The sequence below is a fragment of the Bos indicus x Bos taurus genome, chromosome 2 (genome assembly GCF_003369695.1).
Source record: "Bos indicus x Bos taurus breed Angus x Brahman F1 hybrid chromosome 2, Bos_hybrid_MaternalHap_v2.0, whole genome shotgun sequence".
Taxonomy (NCBI): domain Eukaryota; kingdom Metazoa; phylum Chordata; class Mammalia; order Artiodactyla; family Bovidae; genus Bos; species Bos indicus x Bos taurus.
In genome coordinates, this window is record NC_040077.1 from 65,722,033 (window position 1) to 65,730,098 (window position 8,066).

Below are 8,066 nucleotides of genomic sequence, written 5' to 3' on the forward strand. Positions count from 1 at the left end.
CTGCTGGAATGAATGAGATTTCTAACATTGTTTTATTTATTTTTTTGATATGTAAGAAGTGGATTTATTTAGAGATAAACACACTCCAAAGATAGTGTGGGCCCTCTCAGAGCAGCCTTGGGAGAAACACTCCATAGACATATCGTGGGCTGTTGCAGAAGGGTGAGAGTGGCCCACATTGTTTTTTTTTAAACTCTATCAAGATTCAAAGTCCTGGTTCATGTCTGCTCAGGTCAACTGTTCATACTTCGTTTGGGGCAAGGGAGGTACCTTGGTTTATAGCTCCCCCAGGACTCCCCACAATGAGGGAGAGGTGAGACCCCCCCCACCCCCAAAGAAATTTGGAGTACTGTTACTTTTGAAAAAAGAGAAATAAACAAAAACAATAAAAACCTATATAGGGATTGAGTGGGTTTCCCAGGTGGTGCTAGTGGTAAAGAACCCAGCCTCCCAATGTAGGAGATGCTGGAGGTGTAGATTCAATCCCTGGGTCCGGAAGATCCACTGGAGGAGGGCGTGGCCACCCACTCCAGTATTCTTGCCTGGAGAATCTCCTGGACAGAGAAGCCTGGCAGGCTAGAGTCCATAGGGTCGCAAAGACTCAGACAAGACTGAAGCAACTTAGCAGCACGCACAGGGAGTGAGTGCTTTGAAGACAAATGATTTAATTTGACTGCATGATTGAAGTAACAGGATTGAAGCACCTTCCTTTGCTGTGTATACTGCACTGGGGAAAATTAGTGGGCTCTGGCCCAAACCTGGTATTTAACCAGATTTGATTTTCCAATTAGTGCAATCTTCTGTTGGTCTGTGATTTGACTTTGCTGCCACCCTTCTGATAAATTTATATTAGTGACGGTAATATCTAGAAAGCTTAAAAGTTCCTCAGTTATAAATGAACACTTTTCATTAATATTTAGAGATTAAACTCATTTCTTATGAGCAGATGGAAACGAATGATAACTTGGCCTTTACTGTACAAAATTAATAGCAATTTATCAACATTTAGGCAAACTCTAGGCGAGTTTTAAGTGTTAGAATTTGTTGATTAACGTTGCTTTCTTTCGTTAATTGACTTTTAGACAACAGAGGTCCATTTAAATAACTGTTTTCTGAGGATGTGGCTGCATCAGACTCTCTATTGTTTCCTGGAAATCACAGCTGTGTTGGTGTCGAGATTAATGAGTGGAGAGAACTATTTCCAGCAAAGGCCCTGGTGGCTGTTTTGGGAGGTCCTGGCTGTGAGAGAGAACTTCAGATTTAAGGCTGATTGTCATAAGCGCTTGGATCTGCATATGGGCTGCTGTTTCCCATACACACAATATGGAGTGTGCATGCATGCTAAGTTGCTTCAGTCATGTCTGACTTTTTGTGACCCCATGCCCTGCTGCCTACCAGGCTCCTCTGTCCATGGGATTTTCCAGGCATGAATACTGGAGTGGGGTGCCATGCCCTCTTCCCTTCTCGACCCAAGGATCGAACCTGTGTCTCTTACGTCTCCCGCATTGACAAGCGGGTTCTTTACCGCTGGTGCCACCTGGAGAGCCCGCACAATATGGTAGTACTGTAATAGTCCATTTGAATTCTGGCTTGTGTCAATGATGCTTCCTTTATAGTCCTACCTTCTGATTTTTTTTTTGGGGGGGGATGTTTATTTGATCAACAGAAATTGATTTCTATTGACAAGATAAAGATGCTTTACAGGAAACAGGGCCAGCTTCATGGCTGGTGACCTGTGCTACCACATGGAGCCTGAGCTCAGAAGAGTCTCGTTTGTTCTCTATAGTTTTGAACTTTTTGTTAAAAATGTCTAAGTTTTCACTGTCCATCCATTCTCCTTCTGAGTTCTTTGATTATCTTTACAATTATACTCTGAACACTTTTTCAGGTAGTATCTCTCTTTCACTTCATTATTCTTCTGGGGTTTTATCTTGTTCCTTTGTCTGGAACATATTCTTCATTTTGTCTAAGTTGTGTTTGTGTTTAGGTATGTGGCAGGTTAGTTATGTTTCTCCACCTTGGAGAAGTGGCCCTCTGTAGCAGAAGTCCTATGCATCCCAGCCGTGCATTACCCTCTGGTCACCTAAGCTGTAAGCTCCAGAGGTTCTTCATAAGAAGGGTGCATGGGTCCTTCTGTTGTGGTGGACTGACTATGTGGGGGGTCTGGCTCCTGATCTGGTTGGTTGCCAGGCCCTGCCTTGTGCAGATGCTGCTGGCTGCTGTTTATTGGGACCTGGTCAAGAGTTGGGATTCTCAGGTGGTTCAGTAGTAAAGAATCTGCCTGCCAATGCAGGAGACGCAAGAGATGTGGGTTTGATCCCTGGGTCAGGAAGATCCCCTGGAGAAGGAAATGGCAATGCACTCCAGTTGTCTCCCCTGGGAAATCCCACGGACAGAGGAGCCTGGCAGGCTACAGTTCAAAGGGTCAAAAATACTTGGACACAACTGAGTGACTCAGCACATATGGTCAAGAGTTTGCTGGTGTGGAATCCTGGGGGCCCCAGGGCTAGTAGCTGGCTAGTCATGGAGAGAGTCAGGGTCCCAGATGCTCTCAGGCTGTGGCCCACACGCTGGTTGGTGAAACCAGATCCTGGGCTTGGTGCCAGACTACTGGTAGGCAGAGCTGGTTCCTGAAGTCTGGCTGCAGGGCCGGGGATCCCAGAGCTTTTTTCAGATCAGTGGTGGTGGGAGCAGGGGAGGGGTGTGCGGTTCCTGACACAGTTGGGTATGGGGTCCACGGTGTCCAGGTTGTGTTGGCCTGCTGTTGGGTGTGGCGGTTGTTCAGCTGGTCCCAGGGCAGGGTCTGGCCTGCACTGGGGGATCAGCATCATATTTTTTTTGCTTCTAGTATCTGCCCTCTGTTAACAGGCTAGAAGGCTTCCCTGCTGGTTCAGTGGTAAAGAATCCACGTGCCCATGCCTGCCAATGCAGGAGACTTGGATTCAATCCCTGGATCTGGAAGATCCCCTGGAGAAGGAAATGGCAACCTACTCCAGTATTCTTGCCTGGGAAATCACAAGGACAGAGGAGCCTGGCAGGCCACAGTCCATGGGGTCGCAAAAGAGTCGGATAGGACTTACCAACTAAACAACAACAGTAAGTCTAGAGACAGGTTGAGAGGCTTGTGCAGGCTTCCTGGTGGGAAGGGCGTGTGCCGCCTACTGGTCGGCAGAGCTGGGTCCTGGCCCTCTGGTAGGCTGGCTATGTCTAGGGGCGTGTCTAGGAGGGTATGTCCGGAGAGGGCCCTGGGCTCTTTAGTCTTCAGGTAGCCTGTCTGCTGATGGGTGGTGCTGTGTCAAAGCCCAGTTGGTTGTTTGGCTTCAGGTATCCAGTCTCAGCACCTTCCCCTGGAGCCAGTTTTGTGTGGGGCAGGTTTTTGGCACTAATGGGCCAAGATATCAGCTGCCAGGGTTGTTGGTTCTGCTGAATGTGCCCCAGTATGACTGCTGCCTGTGTCTGTATTCCCCAGCTCCCTCACCCTCCCATGTGAGGTAAAGCTGCAGCCCCTGCTTCCCCCGAAACCCTCCAAGACCAGCAGGTAGGTCTGGCTCAGGTTTCTATCAAATTACTGCTGTTGTCCCTGTTCTAGTGTGCCTGCGGTTTTGTGTACACCTTTAAGGGTAAAGCCTCTCTTTCCCCCAGTATTGTAGGTGCCTATGGTCTTATGGAAAAACCTGAATGAACTTTCTGGCCAATCCAATATCTTAACCATAGCACTTATGTCAATGTCTCTCACATTGGAGAAACCTCTTTTCTTTCCCACCCCAGAAAGCAGGGAAAAGAACACCTCTGCCTAACTCTGCTATGGTTAAGATGTCTATTCAGTAGAATACCATACAGAAGAATTGAGAATCAATGGTCTCTGAGCAAGTCAAGCTTTGAGCAGCTGCTAAAATTAGTCAAACAAGGGAGGGAGAGAGAGAGCTCATCACTTTTGTATGGTATTTTACTGAATAGATATTCTTGATTATTTGTGATAGGCTTTTTATGGACTTTTCAGATATTCTAAATAGGGATGAAGGAAGCTGAAACTTCACTTATGAATAGGGAGCTAAAATATCTGCTGGATACCCAAGTCTGAATAACCATTGTTTATGCTACATTCTAAGTCACTTCAGTTGTATCCAACTCTTTGCAGTGCTATGGACTGTAGCCTGCCAGGCTTTTCTTTCCATGGGATTCTCCAGGCAAGAATACTGGAGTGGGTTGCCATTTCCTCCTCCAGGGGATCTTCCCAACCCAGGGGTCAAACCCATATCTCCTGCATTGGCAGGAGTGTTCTTTACCACTAGCGCTACCTGGGAAGCCCCTAACCATTGTCTGCCAGTTGGCTTTTTAAGGAACAGTGCTATTCCATGGCAAAAGTGGGTAGTTCATTTGCATCTTGAACAATCATGCAGTATTTTTTTTCTTCCTGGAAACAACTATTGTAGTTTGGTATGCAGCTGAAGTACTTTCTGCGAACTGCCCATTTTGATATGTAGAATATTAAAAGGAGGTCTTTTGGAGTTGTGACTTAATATAATGAACAATGTTTACAGCTTCATCATAGTCATTTTTAAGTGAAATTGGCATTTTTGTTCTACTATATATGAATACTAGTGAAGAATGAAAGCTACTAGTTCAGTGCCCTCAGCTTTGGGCTAAGGCATTGGTGGTTTTATTCACCATTGCTTTGGGACCATAAGTGTAAATGTGGGCACAGTAGGTAAATTGCATTTCTGTGTGACTGTGAAAATATTTTTGACCCAGGTACTCCTTGAAAGTGTCTCAGTGGTTTCGTGGGGTTTGTGGACCACACTTTGAGATTAACTTCTCTAGGAAAACAGTTTCATCAGTGTTAACAGGGTAAAAGAATTTTTTATTGGTTTTAGAAAACTAACCATTCTGTGTAACGAATCTTCATGGAAAAAAGTACACTCCGAATTTCCAACCTCTGAATTACTAAGAAACGATGAGAACTCACCCCATTTATAAATTGAGGACAGCCTATATGTTGATAGTTTGCATAATACACCAGTCTCCTACTTAACGTGATGTTCAGTTTCTTGACAGAAAGCAAATAATTAAACACTTAAAATTAATTTTCTTATAAAAAGAATGATATACATTTCAGTGAGTAAGAAAACTATCAAATTTTGTCATTTTACTATAATGCATTAATAGTCTATGTAAACACTTCTAGACAGAATGAATATGGTGAAAAAATGATTTATTTATGAAATGAACAATAACAAAAATAACTGAAAAGCCTCCCTCCCCAAGACATTAACCTACAGTCATTGCTAATTCTATTCTCCATCTTTTCCATTTTCTTTACAAAAATTCTTATTGCTGTTATTATTTGCATTGACATATAGTTGATTTGTTGTGTTAATTTCACATGTATAGCAGAGTGATTCAGCTATATATATATATATATCCTTTTTCAGATTCTTTTCCATTATAGGTTATTATAAGATATTGAATACAATTCTCTGCAATGCACAGTAAATCCTTGTAATTTATCTATTTTATTTTTAGTAGTGTGTATCTGTTAATCCCAAACTCTTAATTTATTCCTCCCTCTCCCTTTCCCTGGGCTTCCCTTGTGGCTCAGCTGGTAAAGAATCCGCCTGCAGTGTGGGAGACCTGGGTTCGATCCCTGGGTTGGGAAGATCCCCTGGAGAAGGGAAAGGCTACCCACTCAAGTATTCTGGCCTGGAGAATTCCATGGACTATATAGTCCATGGGGTCACAAAGAGTAGGACGTGACTGAGCAACTTTCACTTTCACCCTTTCCACTCTGGTAACCATAAGTTTGTCTTCTATGTCTGTGAGTCTATTTCTGTTTTGTAAATAAGTTCATTTATATCATTTTTTTTAAGATTCCACATATAAATTATTTCATAGGTTATTTGTCTTTCTCTTTCCGTCTTAACTTTGTATGAGAATCTCTAGGTTCATCCATGTTGAAGCAAATTATTTAATTTTTTATCCCATCATTACAGGAATTCTTGTAAACCAATTTTTTTTCATACTCCGGGTTGGCCGGAGTTTGAAATACTAGTTGAAATATTAGTTTGAAATATATTAGTTTAGCGTATTCTTCAGTCTTGGCTGTGTATCTCATTGTGTTCTCCCACCTCCCATATTTAATGAATATCCTCGAAATGTATAATCATCAGTTGAACTGATTCATTTGGCCAACCAATGAATCTGCGGTTGTCAGATGATGCTGGTCCACACACATTCGTTCAACTACCAGCTATGCATTAAACTTTCCTTGCAAGGGCGTTGTCATCACATATATAGTTTCTAACTTCCAAATGAAAGGTGGCATATATCCAGCAGGTGGATGTTTGCTTTTCTTTTGTAAATTTTTATTTACTTTTGAAAAATACAAACTGTATGTCTTTAAAGTGTACAGTGGATGCTTTGACATTCATATACATTGTGAAATGATTACCTCAGTTTAGCTAATTATCATATTTACCATGTATGACGTGTCCAGAATTCATCTTGTCACTGAGTTTGTGCCCTTTGATCAGTATCGCCCCTTTTCTTCTACCACCTTGTTTCCCCTGCCCCTACCCCACCCCCCAGAAGTCTTTGGTAACCACTGTTCTACTCTCTGTTACCACGCATTCAACTTTTTTAGATTTCACATATATGTGAGATCATGTGATATTTGTCTGTGTCTGACTTACTTCACTTTACATTCTGTTCTCCAGGTTCATCCCTGTTGTCACCAATGGCAAGGTCTTCTTCTCTTTAAGAGCTGAATAGTATTCCATTGTGTGTGTGTGTGTGTATCTTTTTTATCCATTCATCTATTGATGGACACTTAGGTCATTTCCATATCTTGGCAACTGTAAATAATGCTGAAATGAACATCAAAGTGCAGTGACAGTGATTTTATTTCATTTGGCTATGTACCCAGAAGTGGGATTGCTGGCTCATATGGTAACTCTAGTTATAATTTTCTGAAGAACCTCTGCTGTTTTCCATAGTGACTGTACAACTTATATTCCCACCAACAATCACTTATTAGAGACTCTCTTTTCCCTGCTGTATATTCTTGGTTCCTTTGTGGAAAATTAGTTGACCTTATATGTATGGGTTTATTTCTGGGTTGTCTATTCTGTTCTATTGATCTTTTATATCAACACTATACTGTTTTGATTACCATAGCTTTGTAACAGTCTGAAATATGGAGCTATGATGCCTCCAGCTTTGTTCTTCTTGCTCAAGATTGCTTTAATTATTTGAGCTTTTTGTGAATCCGTAAAAATGTTGGGATTTAAAAAAATTTATCTATGAAAAATGCTACTGGAATTTTGATAGGGATTGCACTGACTCTGATCACTTTGGGTAGACTGAACATTTTAACAATATTAAACCTTCCAATTCATGAACCTGGAGTGTCTTTGCATTTACTGTGTCTTCTTCTGTAAGGCTGGTGCTAGGGATTCGGACTGTGACCTGACATTCTGCATGTACACAGCCACAGAGGCCAGGACTGGCTGCAGGCAGGGTGGTCCTGCAGGATCCTTGGGCTGGGGCACTTCGTAGGCTCTGATTAGGGTGGTGAGGGTGGTGGTGAGGATGGTGGGTGGATATGGAGACAGACTCAGGCAGCCAGAGTCTGGAAATGCAAAAACATGTGGGGCCTTCAGCAGGGAAAGCTGTAGGGAGTCCTTGGCAGCTGTGCTGGCTGTTGTTTTGCTAAGTGGAAAAAGCCGATGGAGTCTTTCTCAGTGCAGGCCACTGGGAGCATGGTAGCACCCTCCACACAGGTGATATCTGCCTGTCGTTAGTGTTCCTTGCTGTCCCCAGAAGTCTCAGATTTGCTCAGATTTGCTCAGTGCCTGGGGTGAAACCAAACAGGTCATTCATGCAGTGGCACGGGAGGCTTGGGATGCTGGTTGCTCCTTTTCCCAGTGAGGGACACTGTCTTGGGCCATGGTGATCCCCCTTGGTGCTGAGCAGTGCTGTATGGGATGATGCAGGTAAAATGAAACTCTTCTTTCAAACCTTTTGATGCTGTTGTTCTCAGGTTTTTGTTCCACTGTGTCTCGGGAGCA